At 38.6% G+C, this 15,501-nt stretch overlaps 1 protein-coding gene across 2 annotated transcripts in view; it reads left to right on the plus strand.

The window, feature by feature from the left end:
• LOC127455100 (lysine-specific demethylase 6B-like) overlaps positions 1–15,501 on the plus strand; it is a 124,400-nt gene that overhangs the window by 8,299 nt on the left and 100,600 nt on the right. The window contains exon 3 of one of the 2 annotated variants that reach the window (XM_051722702.1): positions 9,217–9,445. The exons of the other annotated variant lie outside the window; for it this stretch is intronic. The gene's annotated coding sequence lies outside the window, so the exon portion shown is untranslated. The remainder of the gene's footprint in view (positions 1–9,216; positions 9,446–15,501) is intronic. 2 annotated transcript variants of the gene reach the window in all.

Genomic DNA, 15,501 nt, shown 5'->3' on the forward strand with positions numbered 1-15,501 from the left:
GAGAAGCTTGTGGAAGGCTGCCCAAAACATTTGACCCAAGCTTAACAATTTAAAGGCAATGCTATCAAGTACTAACAAAGTGTATGTAAACTTCTGATCCACTGTGAATGTGATGAAAGACATAAAAGCTGAAATAAATAATTCTCTCTACTATTATTCTGACATTTCACATTCTTAAAATAAAGTATTGATCCTAACTGACCTAAAACAGGGAATGTTTTCTACGATTAAATGTAAGGAATTGTGAAAAACTGAGTTTAAATATATTTGGCTAAGGTGTATGTAAACTTCTGACTTCAGCTGTATGTCCGGAATCTATTCATAGTACAGTACGTGCATGCATACCTAAAGAACACACTGTTTTACTGGCCGAGAAGTGTGTCCTTCATCAAATACAGTATATATTTGACAGTATGCGATTTTGGATGCGAAGATTGTTTTTTTTTTTATTCATGACAACATAATCTCAACATAATTCAGCAGGGAAACAAGTAACTGGAATATTTACTATCATCTTCTATTCCAATGTACAAATGTGTAACACTCTCGGAATACATGATTTAGCAAAAAAAAAAAAAAAAAAAAATTCAAGAGTTTATATACACACAGCTGTGCATGCACTGTAACGAATGATAGTGAGACAAACAGACCCAAGAGCAGAGGAACAGTTCAAAGGATTTATTAACAATAATAATGAGCAGTCACTGGGTTGAGGAATGTAGAAAATACCGACACCGGCTGCAACAGCGTGAAGCAGTCTCCAATGGCGTGCGCGTCGTAGGGCAAGGGGCAATCCGTGAAGAGTGTGTTCGTAGGATGAGGGTGTGCATTGTGGAAGTCAGGAACAGATTAGTAGAATCCTCTGTTGAAGCTAGTGAGATGCAGAACAACGCCCAGCAGAGATGAGTGAACTTAACTCCTGACACGCGGGCAGAGACGAGATACCCTCCGCGGAAGACCAGCTGACACGCAGCAATACTGGAAGGCAACCACACACCCTACACTCGGGCAACCAACAGATACACAAGACTGGACCAACTAGGCAGAGAGAGTGTGGTTAGTATTCAACATCAAACAACGATCGTGCAATGATACTGAGAACACGACGGGCTTAAGAAGGGAGTGAATTAGAGGAGAACAGGTGTTGCTCGGCACCCTAATCAGTGGCATGATCAGCGTTCCCCCAGGAACAATCAATGTTCCCATAGAAATTCAGATCATGCATGCCGGCCGCACCTGCAAGACATGAGGGAGAGAAAATGACAAAATATACAAAACAAACCGACAAACTCACCGGAAGCCGTGACATGCACATACTGTATGTACACAAAATATATATGTATATAGTATATACAGCTCTGGAAAAAATTACAAGACCACTGCAAAATTATCAGTTTCTTTGGATTTAATATTTATAGGTATGTGTTTGAGGAAAATCAGGGCTCAACATTAAGCATTGTCATGTGCTTGTCCTCCTGACAAGTAAATTGGCCATTCACTTGTCCGAGTAAAAAAAGTTACATTTCCAGAGAGAAAAAAGGACATTTAAGTTACATGCTCAAGTAACATGTCAAAGTTTCTGTTGTATGTTTCCTAAAATTATGACCTATGCCCTACCTAATAGTGTACCTATGCAATCAACTAAATTTTCTGTGACAGAAATGTAAACTGCACTGGGTAGGGGAGGAGGCTATTGTCATATGAAAATTATTTTATGTTACGTATGGTAGTCAAATAAAGAAAAGCCTCCATCACCACCATTAACAGCAGGGATGCTCATAGTTCTATGGAATGAGATCTACTTTTTCATCATATTATTGCACCAAGATCTACCATGTACAATATAGGCTATACATTATCACAGTACCAAAATGTCAGTAGTCTGTAGTGAATTTTGACGATTCTCAATACCAGCTTCAATACCACAATAAATAATAACACTAATTTGTTAATTACGGAAGAATGGTTTCAAGTTAAGTAATTATTCAAGACTAGTAAACAGTCAGTAATAAAATAAAAATAAAAAACAGCAATGAATAGAAATAAATTAAAAATAAGAGAACAAATGAAGAAAATTCTGTTATTTTTAACAGCTTTAAAAGTTTTTAACAGCAGTAGGCTATCAAATATTCAAGTAAACATTGAGAATGAAATGCAACATAAAACTACTACTGGTCTTTACTGTATGATTATAATACATTAATACTTTTTATAGCTACTAAAGTTATCCAGTCAAGAGCAGTGAGTGTTTTCTTGTTTGATTATTATAACGACACTACACTAGACGGCAGCAGGTCTATTTATTACCTTACATTTATACTTACAAGTCTGACATTTTAATACAAATCCACTTTTCTCTGCTGTTTACATTCACTTTAGACATCACTCTCTGTGTTTACATGAATACCTCATCAAGACGGGCATTTTGGCGGAATTCTGAAATGTATTTAACCGTTCAGGCACTCAAGCATTTTCGGAACACACGCTCATGTTCAGCACACACACATACGCCGCCTGTTAATCAAACAGGGCGCAGCTGTTACTAGATCACTAGCGTATTATAAAATGATGCACTCTGGATTATTTTCAACAGCAGAATAAGAATATGAACTTTGCAATAAGTGACACAGGCCTAGCCTATCACAAATATAGCCAGATATTTTTTCGTTATTGACGTTTTAATCAGTCTGCTTGTTCGGTCGGGCAAGTAAAATTGTCTTTCACTTGCCCCTTCAAAAATCCAAGCGATAATGTTGAGCCCTGGTAAAATGAAAATATTTGTTTTTATTCTATAAATTACTGACAACATTTCTCCCAAATTCCAAATAAAAAATGACAACTGGTCAAAATAACAAATAAAAGATGCAGTGTTTTCAGACCTCGAATAATGCAAAGAAATGTTATTTATAAACACTAATGTTTTAACTTAGGAAGAGTTCGGAATTCAATATTTGGTGGAATAACCCTGATTTTCAATCACAGTTTTCATGCGTCTTGGCATGCTCTTTACCAGTCTTTCACATTGCTGTTGAGTGACTTTATGCCATTCCTGGCACAACAATTCAAGCAGCTCGGCTTTGTTTGATGGTGTGAGGATAGGCGCATGGTCATTTATCTGTCTGCAGGAGAGAGAGAGAGAGAGCGGTGATGTTCGTCACCTGGGCTGTCATTATCTCTATCACCTGTTTCTTGTTATTGTGATGGCAGAGGGAGACCTGAAAAGGTCATGAATGCATCAGAGGGGCAGAGAGAGAGACGCCAGAGAGTGTTGGCTTCATGTGCCGTCATATTACAGAGTGAACCCTGAAAGACTCGTTTGTGTGTGTGTTTGGCCACTAAGAGCCCTTTTTGTGTGTGTGTGTGTGTGTGTGTGTGACGAAGTAGTAATAATAAAAACTCACGTTGACACTTCGCTGCCTCCTGACTCCTCCGCTGCCCAGAAATTACAAACCTTGTTACAGATGGCTTGTGGCCAACCATCTTCTTCTTGATCACATTCCAGAGGTTTTCAATGGGGTTCAGGTCTGGAGATTAGGCTGGCCATGACAGGGTCTTGATCCGGTGGTCCTTGATTGACCTGGCTGTGTGGCATGGAGCATTGTCCTGCTGGAAAAACCAATCCTCAGAGTTGGGGAACATTGTCAGGGCAGAAGGAAGCAAGTTTTCTTCCAGGATAACCTTGTACGTGGCTTGATTCATGCGTCCGTCACAAAGACAAATCTGCCCAATTTCAGCCTTGCTGAAGTACCCCCAGATCATCACTGATCCTCCACCTGGTCATCTAATGGTTAGACGGAGACCTGGAGAGGCCGTCAAGCCAGAGTGTCTTGCACCCACTGTGAAATTTGGTGGAGGATCGTTGATGATCTGGGGGTGCTTCAAGACGCATGAAAGCTGTTATTGAAAATCAGGGTTATTCCACCAAATATTGATTTCTGAACTCTTCCTAAGTTAAATCATTAGTATTGTGTTGTTCAAAAATGAATATGAACTTGTTTTCTTTGCATTATTCGAGGTCTGAAAACACTGCATCTTCTTTTTTTTGTATTTTGACCAGTTGTTAATTTCTGCAAATAAATGCCCTAATTGACTATATATATATATATATATATATACACACACACATTACTGGTCAAAAGTTTTGAAACACTTGACTGAAATTTTTCTCATGATCTTAAAAATCTTTTGATCTGAATGTGTATGTTTAAATGTTTGAAATTAGTTTTGTAGACAAAAATATAATTGTGCCACCATATTAATTTATTTCATTATAAAACTAAAATTTAATTAAAAAAATAAAAATAAAAACGTTTTTGAAATTGATGACTTTGACCAAATAATAAAGAAAAGCAGCCAATAAGTGCCCAACATAGATGGGAACTCCTTCAGTACTGTTTAAAAAGCATCCCAGGGTGATACCTCAAGAGGTTGGTTGAGAAAATGTCAAGAGTACATTTCTGCAAATTCTAGGTAAAGGGTGACTACTTTGAAGATGCTAAAATATAACACAGTTTTGATTTATTTTAGATTTTGTTTAGTCACAACATAATTCCCATAGTTCCATTTGTTATTCCATAGTTTTGATGACTTTACTATTATTCTAAAATGTGGAAGAAAAAAAAAAAATTATAATAAAGAATGAGTATTTTTTTCAAAACTTTTGACCGGTAGTGAAAACTTGGTCTTCTGCTGCTGTAGCCCATCCACCTCAATGTTCGACGTGTTGTATGTTCAGAAATGCTTTTCTGCATAGCGCTGTTGTAACGCATGTTTATTTGGGTTACTGTCAGCTTGAACCAGTCTGGCCATTCTCCTCTGACCTCTGTCATTAACAAGCCGTTTTTCACCCACAGAACTGCCGCTCGCTGGATGGTTTTTTTTTTTGGCACCATTCTCTTTACACTCTAGAGACTGTTGTGTGAGAAAATCCCAGGATATCAGCAGTTACAGAAATATTCAAACCAGCCCGTCTGGCACCAACAATCATGCCACGGTCTAAATCACTGAGATCACATTTTTTCCACATTCTGATGGTTGATGACTGATAACTGAAGCTCCTGACCCGTATCTGCATGATGTTATACATTACACTGCTACCACACGACTGGCTGATTAGATAATCGCATGCATATGTAGATGTGCAGGTGTACCTAATAAAGTGGCTAGTGAGTGTGTGTGTGTGTGTGTGTGTGTGTGTGTGTGTGTATCTCACACACACACACACCAACACACATTCTCAGTAAATTCAGTAAAAAAAATTTGTCTCTAATGAAAATGCTCCAGATGAGATGGAGAAAACATTAGAGGACAGAGTACAGAAAAGATTGATTAAACAAGACAAAAATGAACAAGAGGAACAGAGAAATCTTTGCTGATGCTTCCACATCAGTGAAATATAAAGAGAGAATGTGTTGGGTTGTTTATGGTATTTTCCAGTGGTTCTCAACTGGTGGTTTGCGACCCATTCTATAGTGATTGGTTCAGTGACTGCAGAGAAAACCATACTAAATGCAAATAATAAAATGAAACTAGTCATATAATCGTGAACAGATGGGATAATGAAATAAATAGGGTTATCTAATTTTAAAAGGGTCCTTTTACTTTATACTGTATATCTTCTGTTGTTGACTTCAAAGGCTCTACTGTTCCAAATTCATCTGTCACTTGGTAGAAGCTAGCCAAATTGGATAGGAAATGTGACATCCTCAAAAACCATGAACAACAATACAAGAGTAAAGAAAATACGGCCCAGGATATGTTGAATACGAGTTACGGGTTTAGTATAATGTTGGTTTGCTACTTGATGTCCAATGAAGCAAAACCAATCAAGAAGCACTAGTGTAAGAGACGATTGGAGAATTTCAGTCAGCAGTATTCGGTGATATGTGAGAGTTGTAAGACATGGAAAGGGTTCATACAGCGTGTCCTTCAGGAGTGGAGAGATGGATGCTTCGGCAGTGGATTATATGGGAAGCTGTTGAATCTGGACTGGCGTTATTGCAGTGTTTCTGGTACACATATGGCAGCATGCAGCTATCAGGACATCATATCAATCACCATGACAAGAATGTCAATCACCTGCCATCTCCATTTTGCCTTCAAAGTGTCACCTTTATGGACACACACCCCTCTCACCTTGAATTTCCTGAATGACACATAACTCTTCACACTGCTGAATGTCGTCTGAGCCAGACACCTGTTTTTGAAAAATGTCAATACACAGTACTGTAGTGTTCTCAGATACCGATTGCTGAAGTGCGCTCTTCGCAGTTAACCATGATTAATTTGTTATTCAGTGAATGAAGTCCAATTACAAGTGATTATCAAGATAAAACGAGTAGAATTCGTCGATCATGTGATTTTTAACGTGACAGAACTCATGAATGTGCACCCAGCACTATATGTATTGTAAAGGAGCTTTTTCTCAATGACTGTTATGATTAGTCTTAATCTCATACGAGTGTACATCATATTAACCCTCCTATTGCATTAAGAATCTGCATACATCTTTTGCATTCGTGGGTCAATTTTGACCCGGTGGAATTCAAGCTTATAAATCGTTCATAACCCAATGGTTTTCATCTAAAACTCCGGTATATTGTAAGTCATTAATAGGTTCTTAACTGTTCACACATGTAAAAACAGTTATATTTTTGGCATGCTAACTGACAAATATAAAATATATTAATTAATATGCCATTTTTTTTTTAAATAATAATTTCAAAATATACATTAACAAAAGCAAAACCAGTGTGATAGATGTGAAGACATCTTTTTTTATCAACATTTCTGTGAAACTGTAAGTATAGCATAATATACAATTTATATGAATATCTAATGTGAGGATTACTAGTAATTTAAACAAAAGTCCTATTACTCATAACTGCTCAATACAACTTGGTGGTCAAAAGTTATGAAACCAACGTATTCTTTTTCCAATAAACTTAATCAAAACAACTGTACAACCAACTCAAGTATACAACATTAATACTTTACTATGTTTTAAAGCAATATCTATTCTATTTACTTGTATGATGCGTAGGTTTGCTGCAAGCTGATCTGGCATCAGATGGCTGCAGAGTAAAATGTGGACAGTTTCCTCTATCAAGCCCTATTTAGGCTAATGTGTGCATGAACTTTTGCTCTCGCCACACCCCCTTTAGACAGTTGTACCTTTGATTTTAGTTTATTTGTTATGTTTGTTACATCTGTCATGACTGTTTTGTACATGAATGTGTGTGTGTTTCTGTGTTTGACTGTATATGTGTGTGTGTGTGTGTGTGTGTGTGTGTGTGTGTGTGTGCGCATGTTTGTATACAAGATGCAGTCCCAGTGAGAGACAAAAAAGTGTTAGAGAGTATGGGAAAGAGGCTAAATGTAAGTGAAGTGTTTATAAGTAAAAATCTAATTCATAGATAAACAAAAAAAATCTACATAATATCATGTGTAAACTCTCAATTGATGCTCGGATCAAAACGTGCCGAAATGTGCCGAAGAGAAATTTATTTTTTTGTGACCATTTTGGTTCATCACACACGTATAGAAAAATATCTTTTTTCACTCAGCATAGTCATAAGAATGGAGGAATGCACACACATAGCACACACACGAGCGATTTATTACACCTGCCATCAAAATTATTGGCTACCATTACCAAGAACAGATGTAATATCACTCCCAGCTATAAGGCATCTACTGCTGAATGCTAGTGAACATGAAGTTCGTCAGTTCGAAGTTCTTAACCGCAAGTAATTTATTAAATGTAATAAAAGAGCCACAGTGGCTGCAATTTCCTCCAAAAGTGGTGATAATGTGAAAATAATGAAACGCGGCTTTATTTGTGAATTGCTTTTGCAGTATTGTGATTTTTCGGATAAATAAAAATTTGCAATTTGGAGGGAAACAGTTACTGGCACACGTGTTCATGTGAGAACTTGTGTCAAGATTTTGACTGAATTAAAATTACTTACATTTTGGGTTGTTTCTCACAAAAACCTGTTGTTTTTCTGAAGACTTGAAAAATTGCACATGGAATATGTTTATGATAATTTTGGGTGTTTTTTGTTGTTGTTTTTTTAGATTTTAAGTGAGTCACTATGTCAACATACTACAAAGTTTCAGGAGGGACAACCACATTTAAATGCGGGAGTGAATCCCCTAAATTTCCATTCCATGTGTGTACAGAATACAGGCCTTACTGCCACAATTGCGATGATTGACGAGCGACAACCATAGCAGTGCTGCAGCATCTTGCGTCTCGAAACAAGAAACATGAATGCCATCAGGTTAACCCGTTTTGTGTTTTTTTTGTGCAAAGAGATTGTCCACCAGAGACATTTTATCATCCGGTAATGTTTAATTAGCTGCCGTCAACAGAATCGCCGTGTTTTGTCTAAGTGGCTGTTGTTAAACAATGTGCTCTCTCTGGACTTTAATGTACGAGTTACCCCAAGACCAGAGGGCTGATGTAAGAAACTACAAGTGAGTGAGACTAAAATATCTGAATGAATGAAGACACATACCTCTGTTTTTGTGATTTGCACCAAAAGACCGTCACATCTCAAACGCTCTATTGATCATTAACAAGTTGTTCAGTTTGGTTGTGTACACACTAAGTGGAATTTCCCTTACAAAAATCAAGAATTATGGCAAACCCTTATGGCAAAAAAAATTTGCCACTTATTATTTTCACGTGCATATGAGCTTTGTGCCAAACTTTTCATTGTTGCCAAAGGTTTGCTGCAGGTTCACCACTACCGACGACGAGCTGCAAACTTTTGGCAAACATTTGCGGCGAATCACAAGCTCATTTGCATGTGAAAATAATGAGTGGCAAATTTGCGGCAAGTTTGTCAGAACTCTAGATTTTTTGCAAGGATTATGAAAATGCAGTTGTCAGTACATGAATTTTTCAGGAGTTAATTTGGTTGTAGAATGAGGTTGTCACTCCTGAAAATGACTTGTCTGTGCAGAGAACAGGATTAAGCATTCAAAGGTAAACTGACAACCATATTTAGCAGCAGTGTGTACGTGGCCTATCAACTGCCATTGTACTGAAAAGTCAGACTGCAATATTCATTAAAACATCTCCTTTTGTACTCCACATAAGAAATGAAGTCAAATGCGTTTGAACAACATGAGGGTAAGTATTTACAGATTTTTCATTTTTGGGTGAACTATCCCTTTTATATTTGGTATATTTTCTGTCTTTAACAGCCATGCTCAGCATTGACTGACCTAACAGAATGGACTTAACAGAAGGAGGGAGAGAGAGGAAGGAAAAGGAACAAGAGGGAGAGAGTGAGACATAGCTGAGTCAGCTACAGGAAGTCGTGTGGGTAGATATCCTGTGCACACCTCCTCACAGCATGAAGAAAAGAACATGATGTCACTCAGAGAGTGGAATGAAAGAGCTGATGGCACACACTCAACCCACCTGCTGAAGGTGTGTGTGTGTGTGCGTGTGAGTATGTGTGTATGTGGATGGGTTTGGGTCGTTTACGAGGACATTTATTTAGATTACAAACTGGTAATTACAAGGGTATTATGCTATAAATGTGGTTTGAGGACATTTCTAGTGTCCCCATAATTCAAATCGCTTAAAAATAACATACTAAAATGTAAACATGCAGAAAGTTTTTTGTGAGGGTTATGTTTAGGGGTAGGGTTAGGGGATAGAATCTATAGTTCGTACAGTATAAAAATCATTATGTCTATGGAGAGTCCTCATAAGGATAGCCGCACCAACATGAACATGCGTGTGTGCGTGCGTGCGTGCGTGCATGCTGAGACTGACTGTCCGGAGATACAGAGGACAAGTGTGTGAGATGTAATGAAGGGAATGAATGTGTGAGTGAGATGAATAAGATACTGTGTGTGTCTAGTATGACATGAATATCTCTTATGTGTGCAAGTGTGTGTTTATATATTCTGTCTGTCCTGATGGTTTACTGGATCTGTGTTTATATGTTTCTGTACGGAGGAAGTGATATATGCCTGAGGCTCAGCTAACCATGAGAAAGAGATGTATGAGAGGATAGAGAGGGAAGGGAACACAGGTGCAGGAGGCCCTGAAGGGATAAAAGGAAATAGAGGGATGACCTGAGGGTTAAATATCACTGTGAGACTGTTTTAACAATGTTACCAACAGCAAAGATAATAAATGTTTTACCATTTCTAATTACATGACTCTCTGGCTTGATGCTTGATTCTGATTGTTTAATCACAGCATTTTGTGGACCCTTTTACAGACTTAATTTAGCAGCAGAATTCTATCAAACATTTTTGTTTTATATATTAACATGTTATTGATTAAAAAAACAGGATTGAAGAAACAGAACATACACACACAGAATCAAACTATATCAAATTATATGTCCCTCCCCCTGAATTTATGTATTTATCCCCTATATTAATGACTGCCCCATCGCCTAAAATACAGAGTCTGGGGCAAAATGAAATATGAGTGCCCAATACATCACACATAAAACTCTGAACCCTCAACCAACATTCTTGGATCTTAAAACACCACCAAAAAAAAAATGGGTTGTGTCCCCATCTTCTGATTGGCATCACCAGCAGGTGGGTGTGTCTTTAAGACCAAGCCTATACAATCTAGAGGGGGTCCAATAGAATTGATGTAAAATCTTAAATTGCACGAGGCACACCCTTGCATCTCTAGATGTAGACATTTTTGAAAATCTTAGCCCACACTCCCTCCTCCAATACCAAGTTTAAATCTTTCTCCCATAATCTCTTGAGAGAAGTTGAAGCTCCATTCCCCAGACTCTGAATTAGCAGGGAGTAATACTCTGATGCCTCATGACCTTTTCCAAAAGCAGTAATCGCCACTCCCAGATTGTCTGCCACTTTAGGGGGGTGTACTCCATATTTTCAAAGGATCTCAACACTCCACTCTCATATAGGTCACGGAGTGTATAAATCTCCTTCACAATCCACTCTGTCCAGCAGAAAGGGGATTTATTAATACATAATTTGGGGTTCAGTCATATGCTCGAAGCAACTTTTAAATAAATGTCTGAATTAAACTTTCTGGACACTTTTGTCCATACCACATGCAAATGCGAGATAACGGGGTGTAACTTAACTCTGATAGAAAGGCTTTGCAATGGTGAGATAAGGGCAAGAACTTCCTGTTCAATACAAAACCAGGTGGAAGTGACCAATGAGCCAAATGTCTGAGACCGAATGCATAATAACAAAATTAAATCTTGGGAAGACCTAGCCCACCTTTGTCAGTCGGCCTATGTAACTTACTGAAGTGTAATCTGGGACATTTACCATTCCAAATTAAGGACTTCGCTATGCTATCAAATTGCTTGAAATAAGAGAGGGGGACATCTACAGGGAGAGACTGTAGCAGGTAGTTGAATTTTGGAATACAATTCATTTTAATAACATTAACCTTCCCAGTCATAGATAAATGTAATGAAGACCACCTGCCCACATCGCTCGAAATCCTTTTTATTAAAGGGTCAAAATTAACAAAATCACACAAATTTGCTGGGAATAAAATACCCAAATACTTAATGCCCTGTTTGGGCCACTGGAAGGCGCCTGGCTTTAAAGCCGTTACAGGGCAGTATGTTGTCAGAGCCAAAGCTTTGGATTTAGACCAATTAACTGTATCCTGAGAACTTAGAAAAGGAATTAATAGTTCTGTGGAGGTAAGGCATAGCTCTAGTAGGGTCAGAGACAAATAATAAAATATAATCTGCGTAAAGCCAAAGCTTATGCGCCACACCTCCTGCAGTCACCCCTGGAAAATCCTCCTCCTTTCTTATCGCGGCTACTAATGGTTCCAGGGCAAGACAAAACAATAATGGGGAAAGAGGGCAACCCTGCCGGGTGCCCCTATCCAGAATAAAATAATCTGAAATTAATCCATTTGTTTGTACTGCCGCTACCAGGTAAAGTAACTTAATCCATCCAATAAACGTATTCCTGAACCCGTACATTTCTAAAATCTTAAAAAGATAATCCCATTCTACCATATCAAGAGCCTTTTCGCCGTCAAGTGAGATGGCAGTGACCAGAGTCTGATCATTCGCCACTGACCACATGATATTGATGAAACGCCTAATGTTATCAGAAGAGATACGGCCCTGAATAAACCCCACCTGCTCTATATATGTCATAACTTTACTTAATCGGTTAGCCAAAATTTTTGACAATATTTTAACATCTAGCTGGATCAGGGAAATTGGATGGTAACACTTACACTCACTTGGATCTTTGTCCTTTTTAAGAATCAGACTGATCCGGGCTTGTGTCATGGTTGGTGGAAGTTTTCCATTCTTTAATGATTCCGTATAAACTTCTAGCAAAAGTGGAGCCAGTTCTGTAGCATAAGATCTAAAAAATTCAGCAACAAAGCTGTCTGGCCCCAGAGCCTTGCCTGTAGGCAAGGCCTTAATTACTTCACCAAGCTCCTCCAAGGTTATCTCAGAATCAAGTGAATTTATTTGCTCAGCGGACAGTTTAGGAAGTTCTAATGGTTCCACAAAGTTTCTAATATCCTCTTCAGTAGACAAAGATGTTGAACTATAAAGATCAAGATAGAATTCTTTAAAAGCATTATTAATATCAGTTGCCAAAGTAAATATTTCACCACTAGTAGATTTCACTGAGGGAATGGTAGAAGAACCCTGGCAGAAATTGTGAAATTTTGGCATTGATTTTGAAAATATGACTGATCATACAAAAAAAAACTCTTTTAAGGATCGTGATCATATGAAGCCATTTATCATCACATAGTTGTTTGGCTCCTTTTTAAATCATAACGATAACAGAAATCACTCAAATGGCCCTGATCAAAAGTGACATACCCTTGAATGTTTGGCCTTGTTACAGACACACAAGGTGACACACACAGGTTTAAATGTCAATTAAAGGTTAATTTCCCACACCTGTGGCTTTTTAAATTGCAATTAGTGTCTGTGTATAAATAGTCAATGAGTTTGTTAGCTCTCATGTGGATGCACTGAGCAGGATAGATACTGAGCCATGGGGAGCAGAACAGAACTGTCAAAAGACCTGCGTAACAAGGTAATGGAACTTTATAAAGATGGAAAAGGATATAAAAGATATCCAAAGCCTTGAAAATGCCAGTCAGTACTGTTCAATCACTTATTAAGAAGTGGAAAATTCGGGGATCTCTTGATACCAAGCCAAGGTCAGGTAGACCAAGAAAGATTTCAGCCACAACTGCCAGAAGAATTGTTCGGAATGCAAAGACAAACCCACAGGTAGCCTCAGGAGAAATACAGGCTGCTCTGGAATAAGACAGTGTGGTTGTTTCAAGGAGCACAATACTTGTTGACCCCTCTCCAAACATAGCGCTTATGGTTGTGACCATAAAGCTCTATTTTGTTCTCGTCACTCCAAATTACAGTGTGCCAGAAGCTGTGAGGCGTGTCAAGGTGTTGTCGGGCATATTGGAACCGGGCTTTTTTGTGGCATTGGCTTCTTTCTGGCAACTCGACCATGCAGCTAATTTTTGTTCAAGTATCGTCGTATTGTGCTCCTTGAAACAACCACACCATCTTTTTCCAGAGCAGCCTGTATTTGTCCTGAGGTTACCTGTGGGTTTATCTTTGTATCCCGAACAATTCTTCTGGCAGTTGTGGTTGAAATCTTTCTTGGTCTACCTGACTTTGGCTTGGTATCAAGAGATCCCCGAATTTTCCACTTCTTAATAAGTGATTGAACAGTACTGACTGGCATTTTCAAGGCTTTGGCTATCTTTTTATATCCTTTTCCATCTTTATAAAGTTCCATTACCTTGTTATGCAGGTCTTTTGACAGTTCTTTTCTGCTCCCCATGGCTCAGTATCTAGCCTGCTCAGTGCATCCATGGGTATGCAAACTTTTGAGCAAAACTTGTATCTAGCCAGAAGCTTCCCTGCTTTGTCCCCCGACTCAAAGTATGACTGTCTTGCCCTGAATAGCCAAAACTCCACCTTCCGTAACAAAATAGTATTATATCTGTATTTCAATCTGGTCAATTCTCTGAGGCCATTAGACGACATTCAGCGCTTCAGCTCTGCCTCGGCACTTTGTTCCCTTCCAATTCCACAAGTTCTTGTGCTTTGGATTTTTTGGTGAAAGCGGCATACTGTATAATCTGGTCCCTAAGAACCGCCTTAAGTGCCTCCCAAGCCACGCCCACAGAGGACACTGCAGACCAGTTGGTCTCCATATAGACATTGATTTCAGCCTTTAGCATTTGTTGGAATTCAGGATTTTGAAAGAGGGATACATTAAAGTGCCAACTATATGATTTCTTTTTCTTCATATGTGGCAACACCTCTAAACACACCAGGGCACGACCTGAGACTAAGATGTTTCCAATTGAGCAATCAACAAATCAACAAAAAAAATTATATTCTAGAGTAAATCTTATGGACTGATGAAAAAAATGTATAGTCCCTACCAGATGGGTTCAAAAGTCTCCAAATATCTGTTAGACCAAGATTTGTACTCATCCTGTGAAGCGTCAGTGTTGCTCTAGGGGGCTTGCACACTTTTGCTTCACTATGATCAAGGACTGAGTCATCAAAAGATTAAAGTCTCCTCCCAATATTATATCATGAGGGGTGCCAGCGCCGTGCAACATCCCTTCAAGATCTATAAAAAAAAGCCCTGATCATCAATGTTAGGTGCATAAAAATTAGCCAAAATAAGACTTTGTCCCTGAAATTCAACTAAAACAATAATGACTCTTCCTAATTTATCTTTACCCTTTGTAACACTCTCAATGGAAAAGAGGAGGCGAGAACCGGCTTGATAACATAAATAATAGTTTAATCAGTAACTTAAGCAAAAGACACACACACAGGTATCGGGCAGCTGCCCGTAACTCTGTCGCACCGCCATCTCCGGTCGCCTTTATCCCTCTCAGGCTTCATCAGCCTAATTAGGGGCCGGGTGTGCGGAATCACGACCCGGCCTCGCCCTCCGCCCTGCCACACCCTGTTTGAGACATTTGAATTGTAGATGTTTACTTATCAGTGTAATGACTCCCCTGCTTTTACTCGAGCCAGCACTATAAAAAAAAATGCCCACCCCATATCTTTCCAACTTTTTCAGCTTTCTGTGGAGAAAGGTGCATTTCTTGAAGAAACACTATATCATATTTCTTACACTTAAGAGAAATAACCTTCCTTCTTTTTATGGGGTGCCCCAACCAATTCACATAACACGTGGAGAGAGACAGTCCACTCATAATAACATCTGACATTTTGACATATAAGAAAAAATAGGTTGTGTGTCAAAGACAAGATTATAAAGACCACATTCCAACATTAGTGCAACAATCAAACCCCAAACATCCCCTAGAACAAAAAAAAAAAAAAAAGAAAAACATGCGCATTAACTCCACGCACGACAGAGCCAACTGGCGTCCATCCCTCCAAACTCAAACAGTCCATGCATGCCTACGAGAGCCCCTTGCTGTCGGATTGCTCAAGTCCGGTGTTT

Source organism: Myxocyprinus asiaticus, chromosome 2 (assembly GCF_019703515.2).
Source record: "Myxocyprinus asiaticus isolate MX2 ecotype Aquarium Trade chromosome 2, UBuf_Myxa_2, whole genome shotgun sequence".
Classification (NCBI taxonomy): Eukaryota; Metazoa; Chordata; class Actinopteri; order Cypriniformes; family Catostomidae; genus Myxocyprinus; species Myxocyprinus asiaticus.